Raw genomic sequence first — 18,575 nt, 5'->3', positions numbered from 1 at the left:
TGATTGTAACCTTATTGGGGTGGGTCTTGAAGACGTAGCGTTGGTATGGCTAACTAAAATTTTCAATCTCGTTTTTTGGGCAAACAAAATGTCAGAAGAATAAAGACGTAGTATATCAGTATCAATCTTCATGAAGAAGGGGAGTGTTCAAAGTTGTACCAGTTACCGTGGAATTAAACTGACGAGTCATACAGTGAAGTTAAGGGAGAGGAGCAACACTTAAGAAGAAGAATAAGCGTGGCCAAAAATCAGCCCGGTTTCATGCTTGGGAGGTCGATCATGGAAGCCATTTTTCTTGGTCTGACAGATTATAAAGAGATACAGTGAGCAAAAGAAAGACCTTCATATGGTGTTCATTGACTGGGGGAAAGCCTATAATCAGATACCACGAAATATCATGTGATAGGCTTTGAAGAAACATAAAGTTTCAGTAAAGTACATTGCCCTAATCAAGGACATGCGCGATAATGTCGTGGCAAATGTTCGAACAAGTGATGGCGACATTGATGACTTACCGATTAAAATAGAACTGCGCCAAGGATCGATTTTGAGCCCTTATTTTTTTGCTTTGATGATGGATGAGGTCACAAGGGATATACAAGGAGATATACCATCTTTGTGGATGATGTGGTGCTAGTCGATGATAGTCGGGAAAGGGTTAATAGAAAGTTAAAACTACGAGACAAACTTTAGAATCAAAAGGGTTTAGATTTAGTAGAAATATCAATGAAGATGTGACCAATCGAATCAACGTCGGATAGATGAAGTGGTGCCAAACTTCCGGTGTTCTTTGCGACAAGAGAGTGCGAGAAAAGCTACAAGTCAGGTTCTATAGGACTGCGACTCGACCCGCAATGTTGTATGGCGCTGAGTGTTGGCCGATTAGAAGGCAACATGTTCAACAGTTAGGTGTAGCGAAGATGCGGAGTGTGACCCCACAAGAAAAGATCATATCCGGAATGATGATATACGTGAGAGTGTTGGAGTAACACCGATTGAAGAAAACTTGTCTAACATCGTTTGGGATGGTTTGAGCATATAGAGTGTATACTTCCAGAAGTTTCAATCATAGAAGACAGTTATCTTAATGTTTAATATAAGATGGTTAATGTGATCATCTTGATTGCAATTCGTAATTTGTTGTTGGTAGCTTGTTAATGTGATCATCTTATCTTAATGTTGTCATGCAATTCAAAGATGGTAAATATAAATCATGTACAATCAGGTATCTCTTAGTATTATCTCTATTAACTAGAATTTATAAATATCTGGTAAGAGATATCTTGCTAAGAGATTATCTCTTAACAAAGGGATGCCAAGATTTCTTATAGTTTTTTCTTCTTCTCCATCTCAAAGTTTACGTTTGGTGACACTCTTAGAATAATACCATTGTACACACCTTACTCCATTATATTATCCGTTCCATTTGTTGCTTCCTCCCTTTCTTTCTTCTTTCTCTTTCTGATATTTGTGTGTCCATGGTCACGTAAATTTTCGAGTTACCGTTTTCTCTCTTTTCTAGGAAGGATTTTGTACCGGTTATCCGTATCCTTTTTTGTTAAATTTTCTTTTTTCCTCTTTCCATTCGACCCCTTATCCATTTTTAATTTATTATATTTTGAAGCACGTGAACACTTTTTAAAATTCATGAATGTTTTTGAAAGTTGTGAACATTTTTTCAAATTCATGGGTTTTTAAAATTCATATTTTTAAATAATCCATTGACATCTACAAATTTGTTTTTTATTCATGAATATTTCTTTAATTCTGAACATTTCTCAAATTCATAAAATTATTGAAATTCATGACCCTCAAAATAGCGTGAACATTTTTTTTGCAAATCATGTGTGACCAGTTGCATGTCTACCTTGGCACGCAACTGCATACGACACATATATCATGCAACTATAAGAGGTATAACACGATCGCAATGCGATCATGCGCGCGCGTGTGTGTGGTGATAGGAGGGGAAGGGCATGTGGCGGCCCCGTTGCATTTCTTTTTGTTTTTTGTCCATTTTACCTCTACTGCATGAAAAAGTATTGTAAGATGACCTCCTTCCATGGAAAATGTCATCTATAAGCAGATTTCTAGTGAAAGCTTCAGTCGGAAGGATGTTGTTGTTTACCCATGAAACAATGAGCGGTCAAATTTGGAGAGTCGGATGAATGTTGTCGACCCATCCGGCTCCTTTGCTCTGCCTGCGTCGAGCGACATCGCTTTGGATCGAGCAACGCCAGGCTGTAGCACCGCCCCTCCGCGGCCAACGTCACGCGACGTGCTGTGGCAGTGGCGACGGGAGAGGTGAAGAAAGGCGGCGGCTGTTCTGGTTAGCGAGGGATCGCCACCGGAGTGGCTAAGAGCAACTCCAACGGGCCGACCTAAATTAACGGTAATTTTATCCGCTTTTTGTTTGTTTGGGTCGGTTAGACGGACATGAATGTCCGCGTCGGCGTTTGGGTCGGTGCAGGCGCCCAACGCTGGTCCGGTCCATTTTTAATGGCGCGAGAAAAAAAAGAATACATGCATATTTAAAATAAAAACAACATTAATTAAACATTAAAGCCGGCCATGAAGGCCGGCAGGAGTCCATGCGTCCATATTTACATTAATAAAAACTAAAAATAAACTAAACTACGAGGAGGCGTGCTGCCCTAGGCGGCGGCGTCGTCGTCCTTGGTGTCCGTGAGGTCGATGAGCGTCGGCGCAGGGCCGGCCTAGGGGAACACCGTGTTCTAGAGGGCGTTCATGTCGGCCGCGGGCTGCGCGGCCGCCTGTGCCGCCGCGACCTGGCGCGCCTCCTCCTCGGCCTCGCGCTGCTCGTCCTCGGCGTCGCGCTCGAGCATCTCGAGGTACTCGCCGTGGCGGCGCTCCTCGGCCAGCCATCACTGGCGCCAATGCTTGAGGTACGCCGCCTCCTGCGTCGGCGTCGCCCCAACCCAGACCGGTGGCGCGCTGACCCACTCGCGCACTACTCCCGTCCAGGAGTAGCGCTCGATGGGGGACGGCTTCGGCTCCGGCTCCGGCTCGGCTTTGACAGGGGACGGCGGATGAACCGGCGGCAGGACGCAGTCGCCCGCCGCGGAGAGGGCCATGGCGCGCCATGGCCGTCTTGTACGCCGCCTCCTCTTCCTCGGCCGCCGCCGCCCTGCGCCGCTCGTCCTCCTCGCTCTCCCGGTAGACGGCCGCAAGGGCCTCCTGGTAGGCGGCCTCCGCCGCCTGGTCCTCCTCGCGGACGACGAGCGGGGGCGATGGCACGGTGGGGTCGACTTCGCGAACGTCGCCTCGCCTCGCCTCCTCGTGCTCGACGGCGAACCAACGCGCCCAGTTAGGCCAGTCGGTTGCGTAGGCGGGGTCGCGGCGCTGCTCCGGCGTCAGGAGCGCCCGCCGGTGCCGCACCTCCTCCGCATGCGCCCTAGCCGACCGCGGCGCCGCCGGCACTGGGATCCTCTCCAGATCCAGGTGCCAGTCGTGCGGCGGGGTGGCATCGGGGTACGGGAGAGGCACGCGGTACTGCCAGTGCCACTCCGCCTGGTGCACTGGCACGTTGACGCGCTGCCTCGGCCGGCGAGCTGGCGCCGGCGGAGGCGGGAGAACTCCGAGGGGAAAGGAATGGCGGGGGACTTGCCCTTGGCCTTGCTGCTGCTGCCGGTGCCGGAGAAGAGCCCCATTTGGCACTGCTGGGGTGGCTAGGGTTTGTCGGCGACGAGGGAGCAAGTGTGGCTAGATGAGGACGGGGGCTGGCTGGAAGCGAATGAGGACGACCCCGCCGCACGGTCGGCTTAAAAAAGACGACCGTTGTCGCTGACGTGTGGGCCCGAGGTCATAAATTAAGCTGACCAGGTAGGTCGCGGGAAGTTGGACGACCGCCAGGTGGGGCCACGGCGGACACCGAGAAGGCGCGCGTGGCGTCCGTTCTGCGTCCGCTCCGACGCATTTGAAGCGCAAATTTGGGCCGCAAATGCGTCGGCGCGGACGCGAAGCGGACTCGATTTGGGTTTGGGTCGGCGCGTTGGGCCTTCTCTTTTGTCCGCGCCGACCCAAACGAATGGCGGCGGACAAAATGGATGGCCCCATTAAAGTTGCTCTAAGGACGACACGGGGCAGCTCCGCTAATTTCGGATCGGAAGCTTTTCAAATGATACAATAAAATAACCATGAATTGGGGGCATGCAAATGGTAATGGAGAAACATTGGCCATGATTTTTTGCCAACTAAAAACTTTTCCAGAGTAAATTTACTCAAGTAGTGTGATTGATTACATTCAGCCAACATCAAATCTCTGAGATTTTCAGGTACATTTGCTATCATGGCTTGGTCTCCAGAGATTCTCGCCGTGGCTGCCAGCTCATGTGCAAGGGCGTTGCTGTATCTTCTTAGCACCAAAATGCAGTGACCATCGAACACGGACAGGGTCTGTTTAATATCTGTCGCCAAAAGGAAACGCTTCGATCTGGTTGGATCTTTGTAATTTAGTAGGAGTAGTTCTTTGCCCACTGCAGCACAATCAATTTCTAGTGTCACACATCCTCTATACACTTTGGCGACACAGCAGGAGGATTCACGGCATAGCGTATCCAATTCCACCGGACGACGACCCATGTTGCACACCCTTCATTTTTAAGGCCCATCTAAACCAATTGGAAAATAGAACTCAATTTTCTTTGAAGTGTGCACACCCTTCATTTTATTTCTAGGTCCGCCATGGATCCCAGCCACCACCAGATGCCTGCTGATCGACGCATAATCATCACCAATCACCAGAGAACACGGACAGGGTCTGTTTAATATCTGTTGCCAAAAGGAAACGCTTCGATCTAGTTGAATCTTTGTAATTTAGTACTCCCTCTATTTACTTTTATAAATCGTTTTAGACAACTTAAAATAGGCTCAAGGTCATATAAAAATGAACAGAGAAAGTAGTAGGAGTAGTTCTTTGCCCACAGCAGCACAATCAATTTCTAGAGTCACAGATCCTCTGTACACTTTGGCGACACAGCAGGAGGGTTCACGGCATAGCGTATCCAATTCCACCGGACGAGGCAAAATCACTGTTCTGACATGTGGATGAAATAATATCATAAAATGAACCGTTGATGAAATTTTTTCATTCGGCTGACCTTTCGTGTAGCGCCCGATATGTAGGCGTCACACTATACTGTGTAACGCCTATCTCTCAGGCGCTACACGCCTAGACAACGTCACACCCCAGATTGCCTCAAAAATACCAAATCAGTGTGTAACACGTGAGAGATAGGCGCTACACTGTGTAGTGTAGCGCCTAGGGTCTAGGCGTTGCACTATAGTGGATCCATGAAATTTCGATGCTTGACACCGCAGAGCTAGCTAGAGTGGCAAATCAGGCTTTGGTGTTTTTCTGGCCGGCCGATCAGTCCATATCGATGTGTCCACGTGGGGAAGTATTAGTAGAATCGCGGACTGAATTTGGGAGACCGTGGTGCAACACTAACTCATTTGCGTTAGTAGTAGTACTACAGATGCTTTGCGTTAGTAGTAGTACTATTTTTGGTCTATAGATGCTTTGAAGATAATATAATATAGTACTCCTAGACAAAGAGTAATCCATGTGCAGAAGTAAAAGAGGAGAAAAACAAATCTTCGGCTGCCGCTGCTCGAGCATGATTGCTCGTGGCCCCGTGTGGCGCTAGTTGCATCAGGCTAGTAGTGCAACGCCTCGACGCTAGGCGCTACACTGTATAGTGTAGCGTCTAGCTCTCAGGTTGCACATTGACTTAGTATTTTTGAGGCAATCTGGGATGCGACGTTGACTAGGTGTGTAGCGTCTGAGAGATAGGCGTTACATAGTATAGTGTGACGCCTACATGTCGGGCGCTACATAAAAGGGTCAGCCAGGTGAATTTTTTTCGTCAGCGGTTCATTTTGTAATATTGTTTTGTTCACAGGTCAAATTTGTTGTTTTTGCCACCGGACGACGACCCATGTTGCGCCCAACACTTTTTAGTACGATGCTCACCGGCCGGTGGGTGAAGCGGATAAACTACAGTGCACCACACCAGAAGATGGCCACAGTTTATCCAAGAGACGCAGCACCGAGTTCCAGCGCTCCACCTTGCCAACGAGCCCGAAGAGCGGCGCCACATCACAACGGGTTCGCTGCCGCATTCGCCGATGGTCATCCGTCACGTCAGGGTCGCCGCTACTACCATCGCGGTTAGGGCTCTTGATTTTCGCCGCCGTTGCTATCTCGACAATAAGGGTTCTTCGCCCATGCCTGAGATTCTAGTCCGCAAAGATGGAGATTCTAGTCCGCAGGCCTGATGGAGCTAAAGGCGTGAGTAAATGCATCTCTGAAGCTCGCTGAAAGAGGCGGTGTAGCGGCTCCATGACCAGCAGGAAGAGCATGGGCGAAATCGGGTTGCCTTGCCGTAGGCCACATTTGTTGTAGATGGGCATACCCGGCACCCCATTTAACATGATCCGCGTGGCTTGATGGCCTTAGGATCGAGGAAATTGCCCCCAACATCCACTCCCGCATCCCTAAACGCATTCGAAAGCGGCTTCATGTCAATGAGGTGATAACAAGCGGATCCTGGGCGCACGAGGTTGGCCCTGACATGGACGGGCCGACGATCAGGGAATTCATGGAGCTGTGGACTCGTGTTGATGCGGTGCAACTCCGGGAGGGAGTGCCGGATACGATCACCTGGACGTGGGAGCGCAATGGAAGATACTCTACCCGCTCAGTGCATGCTGCCAAGTTCATGGGTCGAGAGGTAGCCCCGACGGCTGCGGCGACATGGAAGAACCGTGCCCCCCTGCAGTGCCGTTTCTTCCTATGGCTTGCTGTTCGCAACCGCTGCTGGACCTCCGATCGTTTGGCTAGGAGGGGCCTGCCGCACCAGGAAACTTGCCCGCTTTGCGACCAGGAGGAGGAAACGATGAACCATATCATGCTACACTGTGCTTTCTCCAGAGGGTTCTGGTTCCAGATTTGCACGGCGTTGGGCAAGCCAGGGTGGACTCCAGCACCTGATGACACACTGCCAGAGTGGCTGCTCAACAAGACCATTGAGGGAACGCCGGATAAGGACGTGAGAGCTATCATCATTCTTGCTCTCTGGGAGCTATGGAAGCATCGCAACGGGATCGTTTTCGACGGGGACTCCCCTTCGCTTGCTAGACTAGTTCGTAGGTGCCTTACTGAGGGTAGAACCTGGAGGATGGCGGGCCTCATAAGGACGGACATGGAGCCCTTCTTCGAGCGGATTCACATGTGGGCAATGGACGAGACGTAGAACTAGTCTGGGGTACGGTGGTGAGGGTGCTTTGTAGCACCCTCAGTGGTGTTGGTGTGTTGTATCAACCCCGGTGGAGGGTCCTTGTACCCCTTTCTCCTTTAATACAAGATACGCATGCTATGCGTATTCGAGAAAAAAAGGGTTCTTCGGGTAGGACGTCCATATTGCGTGTCTCACTCGGTCGTGCCTAACCAATCGAAGCAATTAAGAGCGAGGCTCATATATGTGCACCGCGTACAGTGTGCCTGTCCTAGTTTTGCTTCACGGCATCTTCAACGATGAACCCTAAACCGCTCGCACCCATTCCGACGGAGCGGCCAGTACATGTTTTGTCATCTGGGTCTAGGCATCTGTTTCTTCGTAAACCGAAGGTAAATTAAAGGGCTTTGCGGGCATCCGGATTGCTGCCACGGACACATTCGACACCCTGGTCCAATATGAAAACCTCACGGCAGTGGCGGATCCAGCCCAAAATACTAGGGTGCGCCAAAGGTGAGTTTGACTGTGCCTCTTAGATTTTTTTCCATTTGTTCGGTAGGTATATAGGTTGGGCCAAGAACTTTGGGTGGGCCCGGCCCCACCCTACCGAATTCACCCCCGCCTATTTGTGTGAAGCGATCGTCACGTATTCATGTCGGTCAGCGCCGCTACAGAGCGGATGTGACTCCGCGCCATTGATGTTGTTTAGAGTGACACGACCGAACGAGCGGGCGGCGCCGATTCAATGCAGACGCGGCGACCGAGAAGTCTACTCCAGCCGCTACACCACATTGAAGTCGGCTTCTAGTCCCTTCGTCTGGCCATCCTATTTAAGGACTCTGGCGTCGTCCAGACTGTACCACACTCTGATCCTTTTCGCTCCCACCCTCGTCGCTCCGGCGCCGGCGACAGTACCGTCTCCACACCATATGCCCATATCGTGATTCTTCGTGATACGTCTCCAACATATGTATAATTTTTTATTGTTTCATGTTATTATATTATCCATCTTGGAAGTTTTATATACATTATTATGCTATTTTATATCATTTTTTTGGGACAAACCTATTAACCTAGTGCCAAGTGCCAGTTGCTGGTTTTTTTCTTTGTTTTTGTCTTTACAGAAAATCAATATCAAACGGAGTCCAAACGGAATGAAACTTTTGAGGAAATTTCTTGGACCAGAAGACACCCATGAACCTTCGGGAGGAGGTCAGAGGGGCCACCAGTTGGCAACAAGCTCGGAGGCTTGTGGGGCCCCTGATGCTCCTCTAACCCTAATCTTTGCTCTATAAATACCCAAATATTCCCCATATACAAGAGGGCACACCAAAAATACTTTTTCGCCGCCGCAAGCTTTTGTTCTCGTGAGATCCCATCTTGGGCTTTTTTCCGACACTCCGCCGGAGGGGGATTCGATCACGGAGGGCTTCTACATCAACCTTGATGCCCTTAGGATGATGTGTGACTAATTTACCACAGACCTACGGGTCCATACCTAATAGCTAGATGGCTTCTTCTCTCTCTTTGATCTTCAATACAATGTTCTCCTCGATGTTCTTGCAGATCTATTTGATGTAATCTTCTTTTGCGGTGCGTTTGTTGAGATCCGATGAATTATGGTTTTATGATCAAATTATCTATGAATATTATTTGAGTCTTCTCTAAACTTTTTATGCATGATTAAGATAGCTTTGTATTTCTCTCCGATCTATTGATTTGGTTTGGCCAACTAGATTGATTTTTCTTACAATGGGAGATGTGCTTTGTAGTGGGTTCAATCTTGCGGTGCTCATACCCAGTGACAAAAGGGGAGACGACACATATTTGTATTGTTGCCACTAAGGATAAAAAGATGAGGTTTATTCATATTGATTGGATCTATCCCTCTACATCATGTCATCTTTCTTAAGGCGTCGCTCCGTTCTGTTAACTTAATACAATAGATGCATGCTGGATAGCGGTCGATGTGTGGAGTAATAGTAGTAGATGCAGGCAGGAGTTGGTCGACTTGTCATGGACGTGATGCCTATATTCATGACCATTGCCTAGATATCGTCATAACTTTGCGTCTTTCTATCAATTGCTCAACAATAATTTGTTTACCCACTGTATGCTTTCTTCCAAGAGAGAAGCCTCTAGTGAAAACTATGGCCCCCGGGTCTATTTTTATCATATTATTTTCAGATCTATAAAATCAAAAACACAAAAATATCTTGCTGCAATTTATTTACCTTTACTTTATTTTGCACTTTTACTTATCTTTTATACATATCTCTATCAGATCTCATCCTTACAAGTAACCGTGAAGGGACTGACAACCCCTTTTTCGCGTTGGGTGCAAGTATTTGTTTGTTTGTATAGGTGCAATCATTGGGGACTCATGTGTTCCTCCTACTAGATTGATAACTTGGTTCTTAACTAAGGAAAATACTTATCTCTACTTTGCTGCATCACCCTTTCTCTTCAAGGGAAAAACCAACGGAAGCTCAAGAAGTAGCAGAAAAAAAATTCTGGCGCCGTTGCCGGGGATGATCTACATCAACCCTACCAAGTACCTATTTTGGAAGATTTTCAACTTTACATGCATGTGGATCATGTAGAGAATATGTTATGTGATAGATATTGTTGAATTTGAATATGATCCCACATGTAATTATTATGAGAGAGGGAAATATGGTTGTAGAAAATTTCATGTTACTAAATTACCTCTCATTATGTTGAGATTGTCAATGTTTTATTCTTCTCCCTTGCATATGCTAATTTTTGCTTGACTTGATAATTTGTTTACTTATAAAATGCCTATGCATAGGAAGCATGTTAGACTTAAATTTGTTTGTCACATGTTTTATGATGCTCTCTTTGTGTTTCAATTATTATCATTCATGTGAGCATCATTAAACTTATCAATGCCTAGCTAAAAGGCTTTAAAGAAAAGCGCTAGTTGGGAGACAATCCAATATTTTTCTTTTCTGTTTTTTATGAGTTCAAGCAACTATACTTCTGTTATGATTGTGTTTAAGAGTTTTAATTAGTGTTTGTGCCAAGTAGAGCCTTTGGGATGATCTATGGTGATAGTTGATTTGATTTTGCTGAAAAATAGAAACTTTTGCGCCCAGTTCTGGAATTTTATAAATTCACAGAAATGTGCTTTTGATCTGAATTTTTTACACAAGATTTATATACAAATGGCCAACATTGTCCTTATTTTTCAGATTTTTTAGAGTTACAGAAGTATGAGAAATATTCAGGTCTTCCCAGTTTGTTCTGTTTTTCACAGATTCTCTTTTCTATGCATTATTCTTTTATTTTGATGAATCTATGGGTAGTATCGGGGGGTATGAACCATGGTGAAGTTGGAATACAGTAGATATAATGGTAGTATGAAATTGGAATGAGTTTACAACAGTACCTAAAGTGGTGATTTGCTTTTATTATACTAACAGAGCTCACGAGTATTTCTGTTGAATTTTGTGTTCTGAAGTTTTCAAGTTTTGGGTGAAGTTTCGATGGACTAAGGAATGAAGAGTGGTAAGAGCCTAAGCTTGGGGATGCCAAAGGCACCCCAATGTAATATTCAAGGACAACCAAGCATCTAAGCTTGGGGATGCCCCGGATGAAATCCCCTCTTTTGTCTACGATCCATTGGTAAATTACTCGAGGCTATATTTTTATTTACCACATGATATGTTTTTTGCTTGGAGCATCTTGTATTATATGAGTCTTTGCTTTATTTGCTTTTTAGTTTGTCACAATCATCCTTTTTGTACACACCTTTGGAGAGGGACACACGTAAATCATGAATATATTAGAATAATATATGTGCTTCACTTATATCTTTTGAGCTAGGCAGTTGCTCTAGTGCTTCACTTATATCTTTTAGAGCACGGCGGTGGTTATATTTTGAAGAAATTGATGTCATGCTTCACTTCTATTATTTTGAGAGTCTTATAAATAGTATGGCAATTTGCTTAGGTTATGAACTTGATCCTAATATGATGGGTATTCAAGATGGATATAATAAAAACTTTCGTGAAGATCATTGAATATATGAGAAGTTTGATTCCTTGCATTTGTTTTGAGATATAAACATGGTGATATTAGAGTCATGCTAGTGAGTAATTGTGGATTAGTAAGCATATTTGTGTTAAGGTTTGTGATTCCCGAAGCATGCACGTATGGTCTCTCGTTATGCGATGAAATTGGAGCATGATTTATTATTGATTGTCTTCCTTATGGGTGGCGATCGGGGACGAACGATGGTCTTTTCCTACCAATTTATCCCCTAGGAGCATGGGTAGTAGTACTTTGCTTCGAGGGCTACTAAACTTTTGCAATAAGCATGTGAGTTCTTTATGACTAATGTCGAGTCGCATTAAACCCTCCTAATATATTTCCTCAAAACAACCATCATACCTACCTATTATAGCATTTCCATAGCCATTTCGAGATATATTGCCATGCAACTTCCACCGTTCCATTTTATTATGGCACATACCATCATTGTCATATTGCTTTGCATGATCATGTAGTTGGCATAGTATTTGTGGCTTGGCCACCTTTCATAATTTTTATACATGTCACGCTATATCATTGCACATCCCGGTACACCGCCGGAGGCATTCATATAGAGTCGTATCTTTGTTCTAGTATCGAGTTGTAATTCTTGAGTTGTAAGTAAATAAAGTGTGATCATCATCATTATTAGAGCATTGTCCCATGTGAGGATTATAAAAAAATAAAAAAAGTGGCCAAATGAGCCCAAGAAAAAAAGAGGCCAAAGTGCTCAACAAAAAAATGAGAGAAAAAGAGAGAAGACAGAATGTTAGTATCCTTTTTCACACTTGTGCTTCAAAGTAGCACCATGTTCTTCATGATAGAGAGTCTCATATTTTGTCACTTTTATATATTACTAGTGGGAATTTATCATTATAGAACTTGTCTTGTATATTCCAATGATGGGTTTCCTCAAATGCCCGAGGTCTTCATGAGCAAGCAAGTTGGATGCACACCCACTTAGTTTTCTTTTGAGCTTTCATACATTTATAGCTCTAGTGTATCCGTTGCATGGCAATCCCTACTCACTCACATCGATATCAATTGATGGGCATCTCCATAGCCTATTAATTCACCTAGTTGATGTGAATTTTTTTCTCCTTTTTTTGTCTACTACCACCTTCTATTCCACCCATAGTGCTATATCCATGGCTCACGCTCATGTATTGCGTGAGAGTTGAAAAAGCTAAAGCGTATTAAAAGAGTATGAACCAATTGCTTGGCTTGTCATCGGGGTTGTGCATGATAAATACTTCGTGTTAAGAAGATGGAGCATGGCAAGATTATATGATTTTGTAGGGATAACTTTTTTTAGCCATGATATTTTGAAAAGACATGATTGCTTTTTAGTATGCTTGAAGTATTATTGTTTTTGTGTCAATATTAAACTTTTGTTTCAAATCTCACGGATCTGAATATTCATGCCACATAAAAGAAGATTACTTGATAAACATGTTAGGTAACATTCCACATAAAAAATTCTGTTTTTATCATTTACCTACTCAAGGACGAGCATGAATTAAGCTGGTGGATTCTTGATACGTCTCCAATCACTATTGCAGGATGCTGCTAACACGACACTACGATCAGAGACCCTTTGACGAAACTGTGTGCGATGCATTAATCACAAACGGTGATGTAAAAACCGTCAGAAAAGATGCAAAACATTTGCGATGAAGGATACATCAAACACGGTTCAAATTTTAGTTACGTATGCGATGCGGGGCATACGGTTCAATTCAATGAACTGTTTACGATGAGGCAGAACAAAAGAAACGGGCAGCCAGATGAAGGCGTGTGCGATATACGGCATATAGTTCACTCGGATAAACTATTTGTGTTGAGGTGGAACAACAGAAACGGGCAGCCAGATGAAGGTGTGTGCGATATACGGCATACGGTTCACTCGGATGAACTGTTTGCGTTGAGCCAAGAGAACAGAAACGGTTTAACTTAACAAGATGTGTGTGATACACGACAAACAGGTCTGCAATCGAAAATGTGTGGGAAGACCGATAACAACACAGACGATTCCTGTTAACAAGCCATGTGTGCTGTGAGCAAACGATTGCTGGTATACAATTGTTAGTGATTGATGAAATCATCACCGACGGGTTCCATTGTTTAGTCCGTGTGCGATGTGATTTGCTCTGTCTACAGAGCATCAACATATATACTTAAAAAGACAGCTTTGCATAACCAAATTAAGCATATAATTACACAAGTGACTACACACATAACATTTGCACGCACCAAAGTAAGCAATTATATGCATACTAAACTAGGAGAAACGAGGATCTAATCATCTACTTGTTGCGACGACACTTGCCATTGCTCTGCTTCCGGCTAGATCCCTGGCCATTTTGGGGAAGGAGGCACTTCCTCATGTCAATGATCCGCATGTACATCTCGTAGCTCGTGTACGCCTCATTGGCCGCGTACACGACGTGAGCTTTGTCGAGTTTCTCCATCCAGGCCGAGTGCCAGGCACGCTTGTCCTTGTTGCAGGAATCCTTCATTTCTCTGTAGTAGGGATCGATGATGGCCTCGGTGAGGTGAACCAGTGAGTCCTTGTCATGCTCGTTGTTGACCCAGATCTTGTATTGGTCGTGGATGTCGACAAGATTCTGGTAGGCGATGCCCGAATTCTTGAGGACCTTTACATCGTTGGTGATGTCCACCGTAGCGAACATGTAGTGGGGGCTGTTGACAAACCTGGCGAAACGCTCGCAAGGCCTTGTGGCCAGGCAGTAGTGGTAGACGAGGACGTGATTGCGCACGCACACCTGGGTGACGGCGACCTTGGGACAAGACCCGACACGAGCGCGAGTTTACTCGAGGTCGAACCCGACAACCTTGTACTTCTCCTCAACAAGCAACAACTCCATGATGTGGACGGAGTGCTCCACCCAGACCGGGTTGTTGGTCTACACCACCGAGAGCTCCGTGAACCTTTTGTGGAATTGTGGGTGTCCACCACGGCATGCATGGTGAACTGCTGCTCGTCGTCGGCAGACGCTCGGAGCGCCATTGGAGCCACGCAGGATACCCTCTAAGAATTTTTCGTGGTGGGTGTGCTTCTTGCAATGGTGGGGCGCGATCGAAAGGTTGAAGAGACACAAGGGTTAAATAGCCGCTATAATAAATGGGGGCCGACCGGCATGTAATCGTCTTATCGTCACGTCTTGTCATTGCGTTCATAGCGGAGGATTCCAGTGCACGCTTGACAACACCGCACGCGTTTCGTTTGACCATGTGTCGGCTTGAAGAGGCGCCAAATGTATCGTCGGTGAGCCTGTTCCCGCGCTACCGCACAAGCTTCCCGCCCGGCTAGTTTGGCCACGCGTCGGCTAGAAGTGGGACAAATCATGGCCGTTTATTGGCAAAAAGCTTTGTAAAAACAAAGTGTGTGGAATGACTTCGGTCATAAGTTTACCCATGGGTGATGAGGTCAAAGTTACACACAAGGGTAATGCTGGACACACGAGTGCGATAATTAATTTTGCGCTCTACAGGGTACACGGTTGAAGAAACCAACTGTGTGCAATAATGTCGAAGATTGCAGTCGAGTTAGCTGTACAGATCATGTGCTATGAGATAGACAAGGTAAACAGATTCGAGAATGGTTAATAAAATCTAAGTCCATTGCATATTAAGGTAAAAATAGTGCTACCAATATACGAGTCTCATACGATGCCATTTCAACGATTGTACCACAAAAGCTCGAAATATTACAAGGTTCAAATTCCAGAGTTATATGGCTCAAATTCGAAGATTACAAGGTTCAAACTGATATTAGAAATGAAATTCAGCTCATCAGCTGCAAACGCTCGCGCTGATCTGCTGAACACGGATATAAGAGAGGTTCAAACTAATATTACCACTTGTAAGGCTGGTTTCGAAACCTCATAATTTTTGCAAAGGGGTCAGGCACTGAGAAGTCTTGTATGGGGTTGACACGATGACTTTCGATTACTCTGTCATCTGAAGTTCCAAAATGAAATTCAGCATTTTTGGAGCCTATTCCATTCTGCCACAGCCGCCAGCGCTGATCAACAAACCATTCATTTTTGCGAAATAAATGTAGGGCAAACCTCATTACCTTCAACACCCTTTCTCTGACAACAAAGAACCTGGCGAATATAATCTCCGGGAAAGTCCCTCGGTAGGAGTTCAAAGTAATTTCCGATAGATGCAGATCTAGGCATTCGATGTGATTGTTATATTGTATCACATTATCCACCACCGGGCCTCATCTTATCTGCAAAAGAAGAAAACGTGTTAGTGCCTACATGCAGTTTTGAACACTACTATAGGACTATTTGGTTTGCAGGATTTGTAAAATGCACTAACGTAACATCTTCGATCCGATATGATTAACATGGACATTTTATTACAATCTAGAAAAATGCAGCCTTCTTCACAAGAGGTTGGAGTGGACGAAAAGTTCCCTAAGAAAACTAGTACAGATGAATCCAAAGGAGAAATGCTTATGGATTGTAACCATATGTATCAAGAAACCAATATTGGGGGGGGGGGGTATGTATGTACTGAAATCCTCCAAAAATCCTTCAGAAATCGTAGTACATTGTCATTATAAACTTGGAAAAAGGTGTCACAAATCGAACTCCCTTATGGTTAACATTTAACAGGAAAGGAACATCAGCTCGATATATAGCTTCTCCAGGCACGGAAAGCATCTCAGGAAACTGACAACTTGGTCCAGGTTGGGGCCGGCAGATTCTAGTGCCAAGACCTTTACTGTGCGCAGTTTCGGGGTCAAGCTTGTCGATATCATTTTCTGGATGACATACGAACATACATCTTCAAAATTAGAAATAATGTTAATTTCTAGAAGGAAAGGTAGAAGGCGGCTGTTGTACCTGAACGGGTGTGGATCCAATAAAACAAGTTCGGAGTATTTGTCAGAAGAGTAGCCCACCACCGTCAATTTCGGCGCAGAAATGACATTGATTCTTGTTGGACCTTCTTGATCAACTACAAGTAATCTCTCAAGTGAAGGTGTGTCCTCAATGACCATACCGTGGTACACATCTTGTGATGTCTTCTTCCAGCAATAGCAACACACATAGATAGTCCGGAGAGTCATGGAGGTGATGTGGAAGCTACTCAACCCATTGATCGCCTGAAGACGAAGGTACTCGAGTGTAGTACAGCCACGGAGCAGGCGCTCCATGTCACCGTTTGGGAGGCAGGCGGCGACGAGCTCGAGGTGCTTCAGTCGTGGTAGAATAAGAGCGGGTGCGTCATTAAGGGGGGATGGCAGTTCCTATACTTGGCGACGCAGCGTGGGCGTGAGGCAAAGTACGGACGTTGGCAGTGAGCGCATATGCCCATCATCAAAAGTGAGCTCCTCGAGCTGATCTATGGCGGGGGATCGGAACCAGTCATCAAGCTTGGCTCGGTCCTTGCCGTTGGAACGGAACTTGCCCATGCTAAGGCCTCTGGTTGGGCCAGGGTGACTGCAGAGGATCTTGGAGAACGCATCCAAGCTTTTGCGATAGCCATGGCAGAGCTCGTGGGTGTCGATGAGGTCGAGAGGGGTGGAGTTCCATAGGGGGCGCCACCGCCAGGAAAGGACGGTTGTCCGCGCCCCATATTTGACTAGGAGGAGGGAGATGATGACTATCAATATATCATCGGGGAGTCTGCTGATGAAGTCTAGGCCTGCTGGAGTCGCTTGCGGTTCTTGCTCGACCCGCGTCCGCTTGTTGGCAGCCCCGTTCTCCACCTCCGGAGTCTCCTCATCAGCGGCGCTTTCTGATAGATGTGGGAGTAGAGGGAATATTTAGTTAAAACAGGGCAACAGAAAAGTGTATTGGTAACTAGAAGTTAGTAGGTAGGAATAGAGTAAAAAAATGAAATAACAATTGGTTGCTTAAGTACTACACAATTCCTTTGATATTGCTGGGTAAGTCAACATGCAGATACTTGAAAAGAACACTTACTTCGAACAAAGTCTGGACGGATGATATCGTCAGGGAAGTTAGCATATATCTCATGACTAGGGTCTTTTATGTGCAGTGCAATTTCAGTGCCAGCTTTCAGTACATAAAACTTAGAAATTTCTATCCAAAGACCCTTGGCAAAATGGGAGTGACCACATTCATCAAGTCTTACAGAAGCAACGATTGTAAGTCCATGGTTTGTGTTCAGTATGACATCCCTACAGTCTTGATTTATGTAAAGAGAAAGATTGTGTACTACAGATTCTGTTACATAGCATGGGACGCGCTGCAGAAAATGGTAGGATTGTTAAAGAATATGGTAACATGCAAATATGGGAGAAATTGAAAGAACTGTATAGCAGTTGAAATCAAAGGACAAAAATCTATAATTAAACAGATAGGGTAACCATAATGTCATGGAAATATGAGAGAATCGAAAAAACAATACATCATTAATTTTCCTAATATAGAAAGAAGAGGAAAACAATCCCCTTTGACGTATATGCTGCATGTGGCACCTTTTATCCCGATTCAGCAATATATAGTATATGTTCAGGAAAGTAGGCCATGCCAACCGATTTAGGGTGAGATTGAACATACCGCGTGCATTCTCAAGTCATCTGGTACGGCGAGATGGAACTCCATGGATGTCTGGCCGAGGCCGCTAAGTCCTGATGTGTCCGTGCACTCTACACTCTATGAATGAAAGAAATTCATCAAATCAGCTCTAATAAAAATGAATTCACGGTGATTTCGGCCGCGTGATTAAAGGAGGCAGCTGAACCGGGATAAGAAATGAGATAATATCTCATTAAATTAGTTACCTTGTTTTCCATGAGAAAAAACCCTCAATACGGCGGATTCCCCAATCGGGCGGAGCTGGGTCGACCGCGAGTAGTGTCGAGAATGTCGATGGCGATAGGCGGCGGCAAGCGGAAGTGGCTAAATGCGGTGGGGTTTGCCGGTAGCTTGGCGGCGGCGACAGGTGTCGAGCTAAGTGGTTGCCGCGGCGATAGGAGGTGCCATGCATAGACACGGAGGAGCTTGTGCAGGTGTGAATGAGGACCGGAGGGGGTGGCGGGCGGGGTGAGGGTTTTTGTGACGCGGGGATGGTGGAGGTTTTATTTTTTTATTTTTTGAATTGGCTGGTGAGGGTTTTCTGTCCCACAAAGAGTTTCAGAGGTGATGGTTTGCTAGAGCCAACTGTGTGTGATGGACGTAACAGGGAAAATGAAAGTCATTGCACACAGTTCCAATTTTAGGAACCGTGTGTAATTGACGTACTACCTCC

Source organism: Aegilops tauschii, chromosome 5 (genome assembly GCF_002575655.3).
Source record: "Aegilops tauschii subsp. strangulata cultivar AL8/78 chromosome 5, Aet v6.0, whole genome shotgun sequence".
In the NCBI taxonomy this organism is placed as follows: domain Eukaryota; kingdom Viridiplantae; phylum Streptophyta; class Magnoliopsida; order Poales; family Poaceae; genus Aegilops; species Aegilops tauschii.
The sequence above is the reverse complement of the archived record's forward strand: the minus strand, read 5'-3'. Positions refer to the sequence as shown.